This window comes from Chinchilla lanigera, unplaced genomic scaffold, assembly GCF_000276665.1.
Source record: "Chinchilla lanigera isolate Chin_1 unplaced genomic scaffold, ChiLan1.0 scaffold00064, whole genome shotgun sequence".
NCBI classification, from domain to species: Eukaryota; Metazoa; Chordata; class Mammalia; order Rodentia; family Chinchillidae; genus Chinchilla; species Chinchilla lanigera.
This window is the reverse complement of record NW_004955465.1, coordinates 6,200,913-6,221,889: the sequence shown is the minus strand read 5'-3', so window position 1 is coordinate 6,221,889 and position 20,977 is coordinate 6,200,913. Positions and strand designations below refer to the sequence as shown.

The 20,977-nt window shown below is 43.4% G+C and overlaps 1 protein-coding gene across 1 annotated transcript in view; it reads left to right on the top strand.

Annotated features, from left to right (window-relative positions):
- Positions 1 to 20,635: 20,635 nt before the first annotated feature.
- Positions 20,636 to 20,977, top strand: part of Bmp6 (bone morphogenetic protein 6) — a gene marked incomplete in the record, with an annotated part of 147,655 nt that continues 147,313 nt past the window's right edge. The window contains 1 exon segment of the mRNA XM_013521839.1: positions 20,636 to 20,977.

The window sequence follows — 20,977 nt, the reverse complement described above, 5'->3', positions numbered from 1 at the left end:
GCTACATCACCTATCCTCCTTTATTTTATTAATTATTGCTTAAAATTAGAGAATAACCCAGTTCTCCCACTTTGGGGAGCACAAGAAAAAAGGATGAAGAAAAAATGATGACACTCATCCTTCGTCTGCTAAGTACTATCTTTTTTATTTTTTTCGGTAGTGCTGGGAATCGAACCTAGGGCCTAACATGGGTCTCACACTTGAAATATACATCACATTCACCAGTGCTATTTTTTGAGCTTTGTGGTTAAACTTAAAATCCTAAGAACTAAAGTGTTAAAGTGTTAATTTTTGTTGTCATTTACTCAGTGAAATCATTCATCAGAGGTTTAATAGGAGAAAAAATACAGGCAGCACATCTGACTGGTTTTCTCTCTAGGAAAATAGATCCAGCTTTTGTGTCCTATTATGGTCATTGCTTAGGCTTGCCAGTTGGAAAATGATGTCTACAATGAATGCTTCACTGAGACTAGACTCATCTCTTCATTTGAAAACTTAAAGTTTAAAATTAAGGATAAGTTTCAAATTTTAAATTCTAGAGCTTTCCTACTGATATAGTGTAGATCTAGAATGTTCCCTCAAAGGCCCCTGTGTTGGTTGTCAGCCTGCAGCACTCTTGAGAAGTGGTAGGACCTTTATGAGGTGGGGCCTTGTGGGAGGAAGTGACGTCATTAGTGGTGTGGCCTTGTGGAAGCTCCTGCACTCTGGTCTCTTCCTCTTCTCTTTTTTGCTTCCTGGTCACTATGAGATGTGAGTAGTTTTTCTCCTCCACATACTCGTGCCATCATGTACTGTGCCAGAGAGGACCAAAGCAACAGGACCCAGCCACCATGAACTGAACTCTCTGAAACTATGATTAAAAACAAACCTTACCACCTTTTGATGATCTCAGGAATTTTTCATAGTGACAGCTAACACACCTTCCATAACAAGGGCATTGGTTTAAAAGAAGATATAGTTCTATGTATACAGCTTTCTAGGCTGTCTTCAGACATTCACTATAAGGACAAAGGGAAGATGCTGTACTGAGTGAGTGTGTCACTGTGAATTGGTCTAGGAACTAGATTTCAGCCCCTGGTAGCAACTACAACTCTTTAACTTGGTGAAACTTATGCTTCTTTCTGCCTGGAGCTCTTGTTTTTAGCTGGTTCTTATTTGAAAAAAAATTTAAGTAGAATTTTTGAAATAGGAGAGACTACAGAAACCATGTGGGTCTATCGTCTTAATTATACATGGAGAGAGTAGTGCAGAGAGGTTAAGGAGCGTACTTAAACATATACAACTAATCTGTGGCAAAATTGGGATTCACTTCTAGATTTAATTTGTCCTTCAAACCAAACTGTGACTTTCCTAAGGGAACAAATTCATCCAAAGAACTGACTACTCTGAAGAGTTCAGTTTCATAAATCCTAAAACAAATTGTCCAGATCACAAAATATCATAAGAGAAAACATTGAGAGTATTGAGCAAACATTGAGAATATTAGTATAAATGGAAGCTGTGTCTATTTAAAGAAAAATAAAAATCTTGCCTCTATCCTTAACCTGTCTAACAATTTTTAGATTACTTTTTAAATTGCTAAAGTTCAGTTGGCAAAACAATTAACTTTGAAAGACATGTTCATAAACTAAAGTCTTATTTGCTGATTTTTAAGTAAATAAATGAACACTGAAATGTTATCTGTAGAAATGATTCATTTGTTCCTGGCATACATTAAGAGCTCAGTAAGTAGTTGTTGAATGATTGACTAAAGATTACAGTGCTACAAAAATTAGCATTTAATTATACACATATTAATAAGGTTATAAAACATGGTACTGAGAAAAACAGCAAGACGAAAATTAGTGTTCTGTATGATTATTTTATATAAAGTATAAAACCAGGCAAAAATCAATTTAGACTGTTAGAAGTTAGGATAGTAGCCATTCTTGGGCTCAGTTGCTAGAAGCTGCTGGAAGTTTCTGGAAGGGGGCCTGAGGGGCACACTATGCTTTTTTGTTTTAATCTCGGAACTGGTTATATACATGTGTTCAGTGTGTGAAGATTCATTGAATTGTGAATGTATATTATAGTTTAATAAAAAGTTTTAGAAATATTATAGCATTTTATAGTAGGAGCAGAACAGGTTAATAAATGTTTAGCTCTTGGAAAAAATTCCTATAACATAAATTTTTTAAAAAAAGGATGTTGGGGTGGAGTTTTTATTTTCCATCAGGCTATAAAGTCTGCTACACTCACACTGTCATGGAATAAATAGAACTTTGACTTTGGCCTCACAATTTTCGCAGCTGCCTCCATAGACTTTTGACAGTTTTATCACATATTTGACAGTTACAAAGTATGTTTTAGACATCAGGATGATACATGGAGAATTTGGAGGGCTTAAATACATACCCATGGTTTTGTAAGCTGAAAATTTTTCAGAAAGAACAACCCATAATGATGGTCAATTCAATTTCTTCACCATGTTTGTGAAAGCATTTTTAGCATAATTCACTAAGCACATAATGTTGAAGGATAACCTTTCTAAATTAGCAAATTAGTTTTGGAAAATCACATCTAAATAAGTACGCTTTTTTAGAAGAAGTATACTGGGAGGCGTGTTAATATGTATAACACATAGTTTTTTAAAGAAAGAGCTGATTCCCTTTACATAAGACTAGAAATTGGAGTCTGGCTTTTGATCCCCCACCCTATCCCTGGATTGAAGAAGGAACAGACCGCTAGGCTTTTAAGGCAAGGGGACAGAGACATGCATGGAAATGGTGTGGATGATTTCCTCAAGTGGAACTTCCTTGGGTTATCAGTGGCTGAGCTAAAAAAAATTCACTCTTGTAGAGTCTTTCAATCTCCTAAACTCTTCTCCAAGAGAGACCAGCGTGTATTTGTGTAGCTATCTTTTAGGATTTAGGAAGTATACAATTTCAAAAGACTCCTGGGGCTGGGGATTTAGCTCAGCGGCAAAGCACCTGCCTGGGAAGCGCAAGGTCGTGAGTTCGGTTCCCGGTACTGGAGAAAAACCAAAACCAAAAAAAAAAAAAAAAAAAAAAGACTCCTGCAAGGAAACAGACCCTATCGCCTTCCCCAGCTAGACTGAACTTTGGAGCTGGATAGCTTCTTGGTCTAGCCATAACAAAGGAATCCTTTTGTTTACAAGATTTGTTCATTCAACTTCTGATGGCTCTATTTCTTGCACCTATCAACTAGAGTTAAAATGTATGTGAATTTATATTCCAACATGATGGTCTCCATAAGCCAATCTGATCATTGCATCCAAAAAGTACTCCTTTTTAAAAGCAGATTCTTAGGAGAAGTAAAAAGGGTTAAGATGTAATGTGTTCATGTACCAACTCCCCAGGATGAATGTATTTGTTATGTATCACAAACATGCACTAATAAAAAAGTAAATGTGAACTTTCATTAAAAAAAATAGACTCCTGCTATGATTTCCCCTCAGTGGAATGTGCAGTGTGTATTTCAAAGAGAACTGGAAAAATAGATGCGAACTAGATCCAGGTGGCTGCTACGTAGTTTTGCAGTACTTAAACAATGAATTGGTCTATTTCTTTTTAAAGGGAATTAAAGATGAAACAGGCTCCAAAGAATTAAGTGTAGCACCAACATCCCTTTAATAACTATGTTTATCTAACACTTTATAGTGTATTAAGAATGTTTTCTATTTTTTCCTTATTCAATCCCCACAACAATTTTACTAGTGCTAGTTAGGTATGATTGTTATTTTTACTTTACAAATGAAAGAACTCCGGTTCACAGGGCAGAACCAGAATGATCTCCCTGTGTCCTGAAGTAGAGAGAATCTTTTGCACATCACACAGTCTTGTGACCAGAAAGGAAAAGAATGTTTTTCTAACTTTTTTTTTCGTTAAAAAAAAAGTTTGCAAAAGATATATTGGAATATATTCGATATACCGAGAGTATTATTTCAGACAGTCTTTTTCAATGTAACAATTCATTTTAGTTGATGAATTAATTGAATTTTAAAATAATAATTTTAAAAACATTTATTTATTTGTAGTGCTGGGGATGGAACTCAGGGCCTCGTGCATACAAGGCAAGTGCTCTGGCACTGAGCTGTATCCTCAGCCTCATTTTATTCAGCAGATAGTTGTTGAGCAATGCCACAAATGATACTAAGGTCTAGCAGGGAAATAACACATGGTCCCTCTTGAAGGCTCACAAATGGGTGAATCCAGGCACCCCTTGGTACCCACAAGGATCTGGTTCCAGTATCCCTCTTGGACACCCAAATCCCTGGATCCTCAAGTCTCTGATATAAATTGGTATAGTATGTGCATAGAACCTACCCACATCCTCCTGTACACTTGGAGTCACCCGTTGGTTACCTAATACAATGTCAGTGTTATGCAAAGGGTCGTTATATTGTATTGTAATGATGACAAGGAAAACAAGGCTTGAACATTTTAGTACAGGTGCAGTATTGCCCCCTGGAACATTTTGATCTGCAGTTGTTTGAATCCACAGTTGCAGAACCCGTAGATGGGGAAGGCCCCTTCCAGGAAGTGACCTTTTAGCATTAGAGCAGGATATATTAAGGTGATGCATTCAGACAGGAGGGAAAAAACATTCCAGACAGAGGGAACAGAGTGTGCCAAGTCCTTGAGGTGGAGATTGGGGCCCTTGGGAGCCAGAAGGAACCTAAGCATGACAGGAGCATGGTGAATGATGAAGCGAGTGTCGCAGTTTTGAGGCTGTAGAGGTTGACAGAGTTCTTGGAGACTACTGTAAGATTTTGAGCCAGACACAGGAGAACGGATTGGAGGGAGGAGGGGTGAGGGGTTGCAGAAGGGATAAGATAAAGCTAGAAGAGGCTTTCGTAAAAGACAGGGCAGGAGACTATTTTATGAACAAGGTGGAAGTCGAGTGTGTTCATTGCCATGGGAAATTTCCAAGACAGCTCTTGGACTTGACGGTGCAGAGACTGATGGTGACCCCGCGTGGCGCGGGTGCAAGTCGGATGGGGTGGGTTGAAGTGCAGGCAGCACATGTAGACCCCACTTCATAGGATCCCAGTCAAGGGAAGGGGACTGGTGGGGAGGCAGCCGGAGGGCATGTGCTTTGGTCTAAATGTTTATGTCTCTCTTCATACTGAAAGCCCATCCCCTGAGGTGACAGTATTGAGAAGAGTCCTTTTGGGAGGTGCTTAGGTCACATGGGACAGAGCTACGAGGAATGGGACCAAGGGAGCTTGTTCATCCTTTCACCCAAGGGAGGACACAGGGAGCAGGCCCATCTGTGAACCACAATCCACTCACCAGATGCCAAATCTGCCGGTGCCTTGACCTTGGTCTTTCCAACTTCCAGAATGGTGAAAAATATATTTGTGTTGCAAGTAAACCACGCAGTCTATCATGTTTTTAGACAGCAGCCCAAGCAGATTAAGACAAGGTCTGACCGTTCAGGGGATGAAAGGGGAGATGTCATGGTGGAACATACTTAGGTATTTGGACGCAGGGGTGCCATCATCCATCATGAAGGAGATGATGACAATGGTGATGGAGGTGATATGTATAGACAGAAAGTTATGCACACACACACACTGCTGGCTACTCAAAGGAACACAGTCCTGGGGAGCCACAGAGGATGTGACCGGAGAGCATATTCTGTATGGTGTTATCCCTGGGGCGGGAGGGGAGATCGTTATTTTATTGCGAGGCGCTCAGAAGAAGAGAAGATGGGCTCATCGATTTGATTTGGGAGGTGAAGACATTTCTCTGCAATGGGCTATTTCTCCTTGCTTTCCGGCAGGAAGCAAGGTCGTAGTGAAGGGCAAGAAGGCAGCTGGACAGAGCAGGCTGAAGACACAGGATTGCCCTTGTGTGGAGACGGGAGAAAGCATATGAGGCGGGGGCTTTCTGACAGCAGCGTGCAGCCTGGGTCCTCTGCTCCTGCAGTGCTCAGCTGCATTGTGTTTGGGGTTCCTCTAGGTTCGGCAGGGTGTAGATGTTGGCAATTTAGTTTCTGGCTGCTGAATTCCACTGAATTCCTTAGGAAGCAGTAAAGTATCGGAAGGCCCGGATTAGTGTAGGATTTCATGGCAGGGGTGGGGGTCGTGGGTAGAATTGCAGCAAGCACTCAAAGTCTCTCTGGTCGCTTCTGTGTTAGAGCAGCTAGCCCGGCCTCCTTCCTGGGCCCTGCCCCTCCAGGTTTAGCATCTCTCTTTCCTGCACTGGAGGCCTTTGGCTCCTTCGCTACTTATTTCTACTTGTTCTGCAGTCACCTTCCGAGCCAGCTCACAGCCTTCTGGAGCTGCCCGCATTTAGGGCCAGACACTCCACCTCGAGGTAAGACAGGGGCTGTGGAACTTCCCCACACCCAAGGAGGGAAGAGAAGGGAGATCATGGAGTCAGGGGGTCGCTGGCCTGGTGGAGCAGGGTGTATGGCTTTTCCACCTGCTCCCTGGGGAGTGAGCCAGTGTGCGTGTGCCGGGAGCCACTGGCTTGTGGAGAAGGAAAGAAAGGCTGGTGTCTCTTGCCTTCACCTCAGGCTCCTGAGGCTGGAAACCCGCTGGGCTGTTATAGTGAGCCTGGGGGACAAATCCTGGGGAAGGGGGCAGCTGTGTATCTCCAGGAGTCCAGAGGCTTGCGTGTGGACAAATAGGAGCTTCCTCCACCCGCACTGGCTTTCTGGGATAACCTTGCGAGCAAGATGCACCCGGCTGTGGTGCAGTGCTTGGCCCAAGGGGGATGGATCTTGAGGGGTGCGCTGCAGCTCTGTTTGGCCTTCAGGGCAAGCACAGCGGGTGCCCTGAGCTCTGGGAGTTGGGCGGGAAGCAGGAAGGTGGGTGAGCAGGGGCACATGTGGCTTGTAAGCATGGCCCAACTTGGACAGGGCCACAGGGAACTGCAGTAGCAGAAAGCAAAACTGCATAAAGGGGACTGCCGCACCACTGAAAGGTCATTGAACCTGAAATTAATTTATTCAGCCAATACTATGGAATTGATTCTGTGTTTACTTGATAATTCTTTATGGACACATCAAAAGGACCTCAAGTCAAGTGCCTGAGATAGAATTTCTGTTTCCTAACCTCTCTCCCTAACTTACTTTCCCGTAGAATGCCCCCAACCCGCATCAGCAGAGCTTCCGGCTGACTTGTTTGCTCAAGTTAATGTCCTTAAATCTTCCTCTTCCTCAACCTTCCATTTCAGTCTGTCGCAAAGTCCTGTAATTTTCCTGTCTTCTAAATATACCTCCTATCTGTCCACTTCCCACTCCTCCACCCTGCTGTCAGCTGGCTCTCCATGGCGGTCCTCCGCTGGCCTTTCTGATCTCAGGCTCTGCAGAGCAGCTGATCAATAACTTGCAGTCCTCATTTAGACCACGTTCCTCTTGGTGAAAACTTCTTGGTGTCTTTTCTTTATCTTTGAAGATCTAAATTCCTAAAGTCATATGTGGTACGCCTCTTGCTTCTCTTTGCAACCTTGAAGCGTTCCATTTTGCCCTGTGCTCGCTATGAGTAGCTTTGTTTGCTTTCAGCATTTCCTACTCGGGCCACATTTGGAAAGGCAAGAGTCCCGGGCCTTTGCATATGCGAATCCTTTAGCTTGAAATGATTTCCTTCACACACAACCCCCTTGCCATGGCTAGTTTATACATTTGTCTAAACTAATAATAGAAGCCTGCTCTGTTCAGAGTTGCATACCCCGCACCAAGCGCTTAGGAAGGAGTGAGCGCATCTCTTGAGTAAATGAGCAATCTCACAGCCAGGGCTCAAGTATCCACTGAAATCTGCCCCCTTAGCAGCTTCTCAGCTCATGAAGCCTTCAGGCCCAGCTCTAGAGTCCTTCTCTTATGGACGATTTATAAATTCTACACATCTGCACTGTAGCAGTCACCATGATGTGTTAAAAATTCTTTGCATATCCATCTCCACGATACCTGTGTAAGGCAGGGACCTTGTCTTTTCATCAAAGCCCAAGCCTGCCTTACAGTGCCCAGTGTACCAGGTCCTGCCCGCCACGTTTGCCTAAATGTGCTGAGCGTCCGTGCTAACAGCCCTCTCTGGGTCTGCTTGGGAAGAAGGAGGCTCTTTGCTCTTTTCCTGGCTCAGGCACAAAATCTCATCCTCTGATAGCTCTGCCTGCCCCCGACCCCCAACCTGCAGCAGCCTGAAGCCAAGTCAGCGCCTCCCTGGGATGCGCCCTTGTAGGGCCTGGGCTTTGACCGAAGGAAACGTACTTACAGTAGGAAAGAACACAGCAGTCCTACTAAGAATGTTCTTTGAATCTCTCTGCTAAATTGCTAGAGAAAAAGACACAGGGTAAAGGTGATTATAGCAAAAGTTTTACCTGGAGCACTTGAGTCCTTAAACCTGTAGATGACAATGACACCATTTTACTCACTGAAGATAAGTTTCCCCTGAGTTCACATCTAGTGACATGGAGAGATTTCATTCTTTCCCTAGTAAAATGTGCCTGGGGATAGCGGCACCATCCTGCTGGCATTTCCTGGAAGACTGCTCCTTTACCAAAGGCTTCTGGGAAGTCTGGAGACAGGAGACAGGTGTCTATGCATTGGGAGGAACCTGTTCCAGATGCCAGAAAATTCAGTTCTGGGGAGGGACGTGAAGGAAAATTATGAGAACAAGTGTCCTATTCACATGCTAGGAAAATAAATGTTTTACTAATCCTTAAATAACATTTTACTCTGAGGTGTATTGGCAAATTTTAGTTTTATTTCTGTATGAAAGTTCCATTTTTAGAAGTGTGATTTATACACATTTAGGTAGTAGAGGTGACCGCTGAAATGAACTTCTATCTTCCCATGCTAATGTGTGTATGGGAAGAGACTACTATAACTCAGAAGTCCGACGTTTTTGTTATGTTTAGTGAATAATTTAGTATTTGTTATCACTGGCTGTGGTTTAGCATAACTATTATACACCTATTCTAAAAATGCCTTGCTTTTCAATGTTTTGGGGTATTCTCATGGTAGAGAAAGCATAGACTCAAGAAGGTATCCTACATGTTCTTGAAAAATTCCATCATTAAACAATTATTTATGTAGCACTTTCCCCTGTGCCAGGTACTGTGCTAAAAGCTGGGATACAACAGAGCCTACAGTCTGAGGTTTTGGCTCGGGGAACTGGGTGTGGTGGGTTCTCACCTGCACAAATCAGACTGGATATCTGGAGACTGGCTTAAAATTTGGCTTCTTTAACCTGTCCAGTCCACCACTCCAGAGAACTTGTTTAGAGAGTAAATTTTACTGGCTTCTATAAAAACTTGGGAAAATAATACCACGTAAAGGCCAAACAGTAGTTTCTATTTATTTCTGGAATATACCATATGATCTGGTATGTTTAATATATTTTATTCAGGTAAAAGGAAAAAAATGAGTGGCAGAAGAGTGACCACAGTCATTTTGTGATCACTAGAAGCAAATGTCCTGAATCTATAATTTTATTGTAGACATCATATCACTATAGATAATCAAATGTTTCAGTGTTTAGAAGTTGACTCCGGAGAGTCCTCTTCACTGCTGAAGGCCTGACTCTACCCCTGATATAGTTTGGGTCTTTTTTGTTGTTTTGAGACAAGGTTTGTCTATGTTGCCCAGGCTGGTTTTGAACTCCTGGGCTCCGGTGATCCTCCTGTCTAAGCCTCAGGCATCAGGAACTACAGGCGCATGCCAATGCACTTGGTTCTATAGTTTGCATGGTAAATGTTCCCCAGACTTCCGTCTGTTAAAGGCTGGGTCCCCACCTGTGATGCTGTTGGGAGGTGATGCTGCAGAAACTTTAGGGAGTGGGCTGAAGTGGGAGGCTGTAGGTCACTGAGGGTGTGCCCATGATGGGGACTGTGGGATGCCAGCATCTTTCTCTGTCTCATTTTGGGTGCTGGTCATGAGTCAATGGTTTTATCCATCACACACTCCCTGCTGTGACATGCTGTGTCATCACAGGCCCAAGGCAATGTGGACCACCAACAGAGACTGAAGTCTCCCAGATTGTGAGCCCCAGCGAAACTTTCCTCTTTATAAGTTGATTAGCCCAGGTATTATGTCACAATAATAGAAAGCCAATTAACTTAGCTTCCTTGGCTTTTCCACTTTTAAACGTTGTTATTTTCTTGTCTTACATATAAGATGGTATTGTAATTTTTGTTTCTTTAGTCAAATAAGATTTTGTGCTCCTCCCTTCTCCTTCCTTTCTGGTACCCCAAGATTCTTTAGTTTACTCTCTGTCTGAAGAACATCCTTTAACCATGCTTTAGGGTAGATTTGCTAAAAAGAAGCTCTTTTAGTTCTTCTTTGTTGGAAAATGACTTACACAAAGAGCTGAAAACTTACATTCACTCAGAAACCTGCAAATAGATGCTTCTAGAGGCTCTATTCATAATTGCCCAAAGTTGGAAACACCCAGCATGTCCTTCAGGAGATTTATAGCAAAACTGGAATAAAGTGTAGTACAGGCAAACAATGAAATATTCAACACTAAAGAGAAATGAGCTATCAAACCATGAAAAGACGTGGAACATATTACTAAGTCAAAGCAACCAGTCTGAAAGGGTTATATAGTACATGGGTGTTATTGCCAGGCTATGCCTTCTGGGAAAGGCAACACTATAAAGACAGTAAGAAGGTAAGAAAGACATCTTCAGGGACTGGAGGAGAGGAGAGGAGAGGAGAGAAGAGGGAGAGGTATGTAGGCAGCACAGGTTTGTTTTAAGGGCAGTGAGACCACGCTGTATGATACTCTAATGCTGGACATGTATCATTATACATGTGTTCAAATCCGGGGAATGTGCAACACCAGAGTGAACCCTGATGCAAACTGTGCCCTGGGTGGCTATGATGTGTCAGTGTGGGTTCATCAGTTATATCAAATGCATCATTCTGGCTGGAGCTGTGGATAATGGGGAGGGTACACATGCCTGAAGAGTATGCGGGAAATTTCTGTACCTTCCTCTCAATTTTGCTATAAATCTAGAACTGTCTTAAAAATAAAGTTAATAATAAATAAAATCAAGTGATACCAACACAGAGATGAATCAGATGTAGGAAGTATCCTGTGTTATCCATGTTATTGAGAATTTTTAAACAGCTGTCATAAAAATGCTCCTATTGTCAATTATAAATTCCTTTGAAGCAAGTAAAACAATAGAAAGTCTAGCAAAGAAACAGAAGTTGTAAAAAAAAGAACCAAAAGGAAATTAGAGCTTAAAAAAATGCAATCGCCAAAATTTTTTTAAAAACCCAACTTGCTGGAGAGTCTCAATAGTTGGGTGGTGATGTCAGGATAGAATCAGTGACACAGCAATAGAATTTGTTCAGTCTGAAAGAGATAAAAATCAACAGAACCTCAGGAAAGAGTCGGATAATAACCAAAGATGCAACATTTTATTGTCAGAGTTCCAACAGAAGAGGAGTGAGACCATCTGAAAGAGGATTTGAAGACATAGTAGCTGAAAACTCTCCACATTTTGAAAGACACACACATATTTAGAAGGCTGAGCAAATACCTAACAGAAGAAACCCACCGAAAGACTCATCATTATTAAACTTTTTTTTTTTTTTTTTTTTTGGTACCGGGTATTGAACTCAGGACCTTGCACTTGCCAGGCAGGTGCTTTTGCTGCTGAGCTGTATCCACGGCCATTATTAAACTTCTGAAAATGAACACAGTGAAAAGCCTTCAACACAGTCAGGGAGAAAGAACGACCTAGCGATGGGGAAGAACAGTTTGAATGATGGCAGATTCTTATCTGCAACCTTGAAGGTTGGAAGGAAGTGGTACAACTTTTTTTAAAGTACTGAAAGAAAATATCTGTTAGGAATGAAAGGAAAAAAAAATACAGTTGCCCCTCAGTATCTCTGGAAGCTGTTTCCAGGCCCTCCCAAGGCTACCAAAATCCAAGGATGCTGAAATTTCATATAAAATGGTGTAGGGTTTGCCAGAACCTACACACATCTTCCCATATACCGTAGAACCTTGGATTGTGAGTAATTTGTGCTGTTCATTGTCTGCGAAATAAGCAAACATTTCTACGAAATTTTAACTTGATAAATGAGTGATGTCTTGCAATACAAGTAGTATGTGATGCTAAACGTCACATGATCATACCTGAGCCAGTGGTTCTTCTCTCTGTGTCTCTCTCTCTCTCTGTGGGATTGTGGGTCATCTTCCAACAGCAAGAGGTTATGGAGGAGTCCTTGTCTGCAGAGGAGGAGGAGAAAAAGGCAGAAGGATCCCTCAATTCAAATGAGACTAGGAAAATATGTAAAATGTGGCACACAGTGCAAAATTTTGTAGAAAGAAGCACCACTCAAATAAAGCTGTAGCAGTGTGAGCGATGAATCTGTTTAACAACAATGCAACACCACATTTCCAGGAAATCCTCCAGAGGAGGCAAAAGCAAGTGTAATTGGACAGGTTCCTTGTTAAATCTGCAGGAGGAGAAAAAGATTCTATTGGGCCGGTAGATAGCAGTGATCCTGCTAGTGACAGTGAAAACCATCTGACACAATGACCTTCCTGTCTCACCTCCCTCACACCAGCCACGAAGGTTTTCAAGGGTAAGTTCAGGGTCATTTTTTTAATATATTTTGCATTTTCTTTACTATTTTGTATTATATTACAGTACTGTAATCACTTTTATATTAATGTATTTGGGTTGTGGCATGAATCATCTGAATTTCCATTATTTCTTATGGGGAATTTGCTTTGATATACAAGTGCTTTGGATTACAAGCATGTTTCCAGAATGATCTATGCTCACAAATCAAGGTTTTACTCTACTTGAAATTACTCTGTATGACTCATGAGACTTGACACAATGTAAATGCTATGTGAATAGTTGCTATACTGACTGTTTAGGGAATAATGACAAAGGGGGAAAAGTTTATACACACTCAGCACAGACTCAATCAAAACGTTTTTTCAGTCCCCTATTGGTTGAGTCCAAGAATGTGAAAACTGTGTACAGAGAACCAGCTTTAATTCTCAAAGAAAAACTAACAGAATTTGTGACCAAGAGACTTGCCCTGAAGAATGGCAGAGGAAGCTCTTCAAACAGGAAGGAATCTATAAGTGAGAAGGTAGTGTGGCATCAGGAAGGAAGAAAGAAAAACAAAAGCAACAGAAATATTGGTGCATACAATCAACTACTCTTTCTTTGTGAGATGTAGAAGTCGTGTTTGATGAAGATCGCAAAAATTACAGCATTTCTTATAGGCAGGATGCTGAGGTAATGATATCTAAAAGTAGGAAGAGAGCCGGGGATATAGCTCAGGGGCACAGGCGCCTGCCTGGTAAGCACAAGGTTCTGAGTTCGGTTCCTGGTACCAAAACAAAAAACAAAAAATGAAAGAAGGAAGATAGAGGCTGCTAAATGGAAGTGAGGTTTTCATACTTCACTTGAAGTCAGAAAATGCTAATGCCAATGAACTGCGATGGGTCACATTTTTATATATTAGTACCAGAGCAGCCACTATGAAAATGATACCAAAACCTTCAAAAGTGCCTTAAGTAATCTGACCAAGATGGAATCTAAAAACAATCTGTAAGAAACCCACAGAAAGGCAAAAAAATGTTGACACTAAGCTTGACATTTCCAGAGAGTCTCATCATTTAGAGTTAAAAATGAGGCAAAAAACCAACATCAGGCGAAAAACCTGGAACAATGTGTCAGGCGCAGTAGATTGGGGTCAACGAGCTTGGCTTAGCTTAATAATAAATACAGTAATTTAATATAGATTAATACATGGAATACTGAGTAAAAACTTAGTGATCCAGTTGGTTGTTTTAAACATTTATTTTTGAACTGATACATAAAAACATAAAAGTCTCACATGCCCATGGGATACCATGCAATACTATCATCATTAATCTGATTGCAATAAAGGAGTGTATTGCTTGCCACACCAAAGGAGGCAGCTGAATCTTATTATCCTAAGATTAAAGGCAAAAGAATACTTCTTTAAAATAAGCCTTTTATTTTAGCAACATTTAAAATGTACAGAAAAGTTGCAAAGATAGTACAGAGAGTTCTTATATTTCCTTCTCAGTGTCTTCTATAATTATAATGCTAGAATTATAGTATGCCATCTTGCATTATTATAGTATATTTGTTATGATGAATGACTTGACATTAATACATTATTAATGCCATACTTCATTTAAATTCCATCGACATTTCTTTAATGTCCTTTTTTCTGCTCTAATATCCCATCCGAGATACCACATTTATAGGAGTCTTTTTTTTTTTTTTTTCTGTTTTGAAATGGGGTCTTGTTGTGTTGGTCAGGCTGACCCTGATTTCCTGGGCTCAAGTGATCCTCCAGCCTCAGCCTCCCAAGGGCTGGGTCTACAGCATGCACCAGCATGTGTGGTTCACAGGAATCTGTTTAAGGTTAATTCTTCATGGCCTGCCTTACTATTTTGGCAGAGATTTTATAACCAGGGATGGAGCTACATACGATATAAGTACATAGGGACCTTGTGAAAGGCTCTTAGGGGACTGGTCTTGAAGCTGTTCTTGCCTGGCGAGGCTCTGAGTGTTTATTTTGAGTAGTTTTGTGGGATGAGCGCTGATGGAGTGTATGGGTTGGTTAAAGCGCCCCTTGGCATGGTCAGTGTAGTGGCCTGTAATCATTAGGGCCTGGACAGTTGACCACAGCCCTCAGTATGTCCGTGTACCCCCAGCCTTGTGCAAGGGGAAACCAAACTTTGCCGGCCCTATTCCAGGGGAGAAGTTGTTGGCATGACTTGTTTTTACATGCAGTTGGCACATCCCCTGGGCATTGGGCTCTGCCTCCAAAAATAAGCCCAAAATTCAAGCGCTTTTCTCTCCCTCCTCTGCTTGCCTCTGGGGAACCCTATGAGCGACCAGCATGTCCTACCTGACTGTCAGTAAGAGTTTCCAACTGACCTTCTTGATTCTGAACTGATGACTCTATACTCTATTCCTAGCCCAGGATCCAGAGAGATCTTGCCAAAATTTAAGTAAGTTCATGTCTTTTCTTTGCTGAAAACAACAAATGACTCTCCCACCTTGCATTTGGTTGTTGCTATTATTTCTTCTTCACTTGTTTTTCAATGCAAGTTCTTATTGCAATATAACGCACAGAAAAGTGTACCAGTGAGATGCAGACCTCTGATGAAGGTATGGAAGTGGACTTTACCTGTGTAACCACCACACACATAAGGAAAGATACCAACTCTTGGAAAGCTCCAGCTCAATTTCATTTGGTGGTAGAACCTGCCCCCTAGATCTGCTTAGCCTGTCTTTGAATTTTATATAAATGGAATTGCAGTATGCATTCTCTCTCGGCTAGCTTCTCTTCCTCAGTGTTAGGTTAGTGAGATTTTTCTGTTGTGCCAACTCATGTGAGGCTGAAGTCTTCACCTTGGTCCCTAATTCCCACCCTCCTCAACTACCTTCCTCACCCCTCCCTATTTCTTCTGCTCTAGCCTCATCAGCCCTCTTGCTCTTTGTTTCTCAAACTTACCAAGGCATGGCCCTGCCTAAAAGTTCCCTATATGTCCCCCTGGCTGGTTGCATTTACTATGCTCAAGGGCCTCCTTCCCTGCGAAGACTTTCCTTACCAGTCCTGTGCTCCCTAACACTGTTCCCCATTTAAATTTTCTCCGTAGCACTCATCATACTAAATATGTATTATTTCCCTCTGGTTGTGGAAACAAAATATCATTCATTTGGTGGCTGAAGAGAACACAAACTTCTCACGGTTCTGAGGGTAGGGGCATCCAGGCGGCTTGGCTCCTTTTTCTGCCCAGGTCCCACAGGTCGATGTCAAAGGTCCACCTCGCATGGCTGTTGTCTGGAGGCTCAGTGAGAATCTACTTCTTGGCTCGTTCAGTTGATGACCAAATTGAGAATTAGGACTGGAGTCTCTGTTGTCTCTTCTCTTTATCTTAAAATTTTTATTTTCTCTGCGCCTTAGTGCATGGCAGGCAAGCGCTGTACGACTGAGCAACACCCCATGTTTTCCCAGTGGCTATCAGCTGGGGTTTGTTCTCAGCTTCCAGAGGCCGCCTGCATTCCTTGCTCTGTGGCCTCTTCATTTTCAAAGCCTGAGAGACTGGTGAACTCCCCCTCAGGCTGCCCATGTCTTCTGCCTTCCTTTCCTGCATGCGATTGTAGTGGCCACTCTCTAATAAACCAAGACAGTCCTTGTATTTTAAGATCACCTGTTGGGCAACATCAGTTCCATCTGCAAAGGCCTCCTTCTAACTTAGGTCCCATTTTCACAGGTCTAACACCTGGGACAGGAATCGCTGGTGTCCATATCTTGCCTACCACTACATAGTCTCTTCCTCTGTTCATTTCCATCTCCCTGTCTAGAATCTAGGGGTCTCTGTTTGGTATCTCCAAACTTAGAATGCTTTCTCGTAGGCCTTCAATCTTTGTTAAATGGATGAATGGACGGATGGATGGATGGTCGCAGACTGGGTAGTTAGTCTTCCTCTCCCCCTTTGAAAGCTGAGAGTCTATGACTTTCATTCTGATCTGATTTTATTCAGTGTAGCTTCCCTGGCCCCACACCACTGGTTACTGCTGTGGGACCCAAGGAGCTCTGTAGTACGATGTGTCACTTTCCTAATGTAACTTCCTAGTTGACAGAGAGGCACATTGGGGACACAAACTGACTAGGGAGCCTCAGGCCCTTCCCAGCCCTGTCAAATGTCCAATGCTTTCTTGGGACAAAACTTCAGGGATAGCAAAGCCACCCTGGAAATGCATTCAGCATTGTTTTTGTTCAGCAAATGAAAATTTGAAGTCTCAGTCTACATGTCAATTATCCAATGAAAAAATTTTTAAAATGATTTAATAATCAGCTGGATGTGTCCAAATACTTTGTTGCTTAATACTATGTAGACAGCCTAAGTCATGAGACCTGAGCTTGTGTGAAGAGCTTGAAATACACAAGTAACAGATTTGCTATTTGGGTTACAGTGTGGAAAAAAAAAAAATCTGTGGCAACAGATTTATGTATTAGTTTTTCACTTTGCCACCAGATGTCCTTCATGAGTAGGAAAATATGATGGCCTGAATGATATTTTGAAGTGTGAATGCCCAGCATTTTTGAACAGACAGTGAGGGGAGAGAGTGAGTGAATGTACATGTTACCACAGACTTTTGGATGGGACACGTATTTTGGAAGCTGCCTGACAGGTGTAGCTTTCACAAGCAATGTTTATTTAAATCTCAGATTCTCATTTCTCATACCCTGCAAACAGTGACTTAATTGCTCAACACCAAACTGATATTTTCTAAAAAGTTGAGCAAATTATGTTTTGAAATTAATATTAAAAATACTTCAATCCTTACGTTTCCTTGTAACAATAAAATTCGAGATTTTTGAATAGAGCTTTTGAGGGCTCAGGGAGCTCAGATCTTAGGCTTTTAAACACCAGAGCCACATAGTTTATAAAACTTTTATGTTAATTGTACAAGCAGTGACTTATAGCTTCAGGAAAGGCAGTTGAATGGGGCCAATGTATGATTTAATATAAAATTAAAGCTGCAGTTGCAATTTATTATTAATGATATAATTCACAGGAAAGTGTAGGGAGTATTTAATGTATCAAATTAGTAAGTAGTACCTTTTCAAAATAGAAATTATTTGGTCAAGTGTGTTATGTTTAACATAAGTCTCCATTATGTATAAGGAACAAGGCAAACTCCATATTAAAGACTTGGCAGTGTGAGTTACCATGATGCACACCTAGGTACGGGATTCCCACCCTGTTCCCAGTGTTGCCACAGGCGGGGAGGAAAAACCTGTGCCTTAGGGTGAATGTTTCCCACTTCCTCATCAAATGGGGCAGGGGCGGGGGACAGGCAACCTATTTCCAGAAACTGTTGGCCATCTGCAGGGAATGTCAGCCAAGCAACCAGATGTCTGGTATGGATTGGCTCCCACATCTGGCTTCTTGAACGAATTCCTCCTCTTCCTCCTACCCCCAGATGTTTTAGAGACGCACACAGAGAGCTTAATGAAGCTTGTCCAAGGCGCACAGGGGAAGGGGGCGGTAATATTTCCGTGTCCTGCAGGGGGCGAAATTACCCCTGATTTTCGCCAGGCGGTTCACACGTTCCAGCAAACTTCAAAGCCAGATCTCCTCCTCTCCTTTCAACTCCATCCCGCCCCATCCTCTGGAATCACATGTGGACTTTATCGGGGCCCCTGTTCTGAGATCGCTGGGGAGGGTCGGAGTCTCTGATGGGGAGCAGGTGGGCTGGTGGTTAAAATTCCTTATCCATGGAGCCCAGTTAACTTGGAGAAGCACCGGTCCCCAGTCTGAGGTTATTGAACTCTGGACCATGCCTCTTTCCCTACCCCGGGGGCTTGTCTGTGTGTTTCCCACAAACATGGCACGCACAGGTTGGGAGCACATGGTGGGGATATCGGAATCCATCCTTCAGTTGAACGTCACTGTCCCCATGATCATTGTCATGTCCCATTTCACATCTTCAGACTTCCTCTGGCTTAAAGAGAGATGTGTTTATCTGGAGCCACCCTCAGCACGCTCTTATCTTAGCACCATTCAATGAGACTGGAAGTCCATTTTGGTGTGGGCAGAGAGACAAAACAGACCTGGATCCGGGGCGTTGCTCAGAAGACTAACTGATAATATATCACAAGTGTCATTTTAGACTCCTGTGCCATGGGGCCATCTCTCTCTACTCCAGTAAGAAAAAGGGGGAGACAGCACAGGTGTACGTGTTCTCTAGATTCTCTCCTGTAGATGCGTATGCAACAGGTAGGTCACAGTCTGACTTTGTGCTTTCAATGGCATAGCCCTGCTGTGAGTTCTCACCCATGCTTATGGTTTTTACAGTTTTCCTGTGCTTTTCTTATTGCCCTCACAGGTTGGAGCTGCTTTGCTTTCATCTGCTTTTCCTTGAAGTTCTAAAAGAAAGAGCAGCTAGGTTTTGTGAAAGCAGGTAGCCCTTGGCAGGAAGCCTGTGTATATTGTGGGTGTCTGAGCAGAACTGATGGCTGCTATGGGCCGTGTGGCAACGACTGTATGCTTGTCACAGGTTTTAGAAGAAATGATCCGGCTCTTCAATTCTAAGGGAGCTGGCATCCCAGTCCAAGTAGTGGTGGACAGAGGCCCTGCAGATGGTTAGACCTGGCTTTCACTGTTGCTGAGGTTGTGTGGCCTACAATCAGTGGGCGGGACTGTCCCGAACGGTCACTGTGCCCGGCCAACATAAAACTAGAAAGAGGGTCCCAGTGGTTGCTTGGAGCTAAAGACCTGTACCCACCAAAATAGATCCTTTGAAATAATATGGGGATGCTGTTAAGATCTGGACCAGCAGAAACCCTGCGATTTCATAAGGCCATGAATTTCACGGTCTTCATCTGTGTGGTCCCACGCTCCAATACTTTGGACCACGTGAGCTAAGACTGCCAAATCAGCAGGTCTCAGTTTCTCTTTTCAAATCCAAGCACGTTTCACCAGGTAAAAGGATCTAATGTTAAAAGTGAATTTGCTTCTAGGATCCAGTGATCACTGGTATTCTTGGAGTGGGCAGGCGAGTGAATTTACATCCATGTTGGCACAGGTTGCTATTACAGTGTGTAAAGTCCACAGCAACATGCTTCAGGGTCCCATCACCCCTCCATTCAGGGTGCATGCCAAGCCCCTACCCTTCTTGGAATGATCTTCTCCAGCTCTCTCCAAGTTTTGCCTTGCACTATGTAAACTAAATTGTATTTCGATACATTCAAATGCAACATTAACAGACAAACTGGAGAAGCAGTGGGACATTTCCAAGAAGGTACGCTTGGCTTTTTTGTTGCATTAGTGGATTACACCTTTTTCCTTTTGGGTGCTACTTAAGAAGCCAAACCGTAGCGCCAGGGAATAGATAAGTCCGAGTAGCCAACCGGAAACCTCAGGACTCCGGTTCTGGTTTATGTTTGGCCCTTTCTGTGGCCTGCAATCAGCTTCCTCGGAGGGTGTGTCCCAACTTTCAGCAGCTGCCTTTGAAAGCCACGTGTCCGCGAAACGCCTACATTACATCAATAAGACAGTAAGGAGGGGTCTGGGGATTTAGCTCGGCGGCACAGCGCCTGCCTGGCAAGCGCAAGGTCGTGAGTTCGATTCCTAGTACCGAAAAAAAAAAAAAAAAAAAAAAGCAACTAAGGAGGAGATGGGAAAACAATCTTTTTTTCCCCCTCAGTCAATCCAGGCGATATTAATTTAATAGCTTTGTTTACTTTTATTTAACATAATGTAGGCCTTTGACGTGATAGTAAAAAAGAAGTGTTTCTATTGGAGAGTTGACCAGATCATTCTTACCGATGACCTCTGTGGCTTTGGTACCCCGCTGCTCCCCCGGTGCCTCCAAGAATTCTCTGTGCTTGAAACCTACCCACAGCGCAGGCGACGCCCCTCGGGAAGGGAGGGTGAAAGAAGGGGGCGGGCGTATTTAAATAGCCCGAGAAGCTCGCCTCGCCATTGGCTGCCGGTTTGTCGGTCACCCGGGAGGGCGGGGAGTCCTGGGGGCTGGAGTGAGGTACCTGAGCTGGAAGCGCAGCAAAAAGCCCACGTTGGCCGCTCGGTGGAGCGCGGCGCCGAGAGGCGGGAGACTGCGAATTCCGGCTCTGACGCGCGGCCGCTGCCCCGCGCACCGGTCCCCTTTCCTCGCAACCCTTCTGCGGATCGGCCTGGCGGGGCAGCCAGCGGAGCTCTGAACGGAAAGCAAGATCTTCGTCTCCTCGGCTCGGGGAGCGGCGTGTGATTTGGAGAGGGGAGCGACAGTGCCCTAGGGCGGAGGGGCGCAGAGTTAGGGAACCAGAAGGAAGTTTAGCCTCGCGGAGACGACTGGCACTTCGGGACGCTTCGTCGCCACCGCCCGGGCCCCGCGGCGGGGTGAACTTCACGGTGGCCCTGCGGGCCGCGGAGGGGCTTGCACGGGGAGGATGCCGGGCGCGCAGCCCCGCTGCTGAGGCCCCGCTGCCC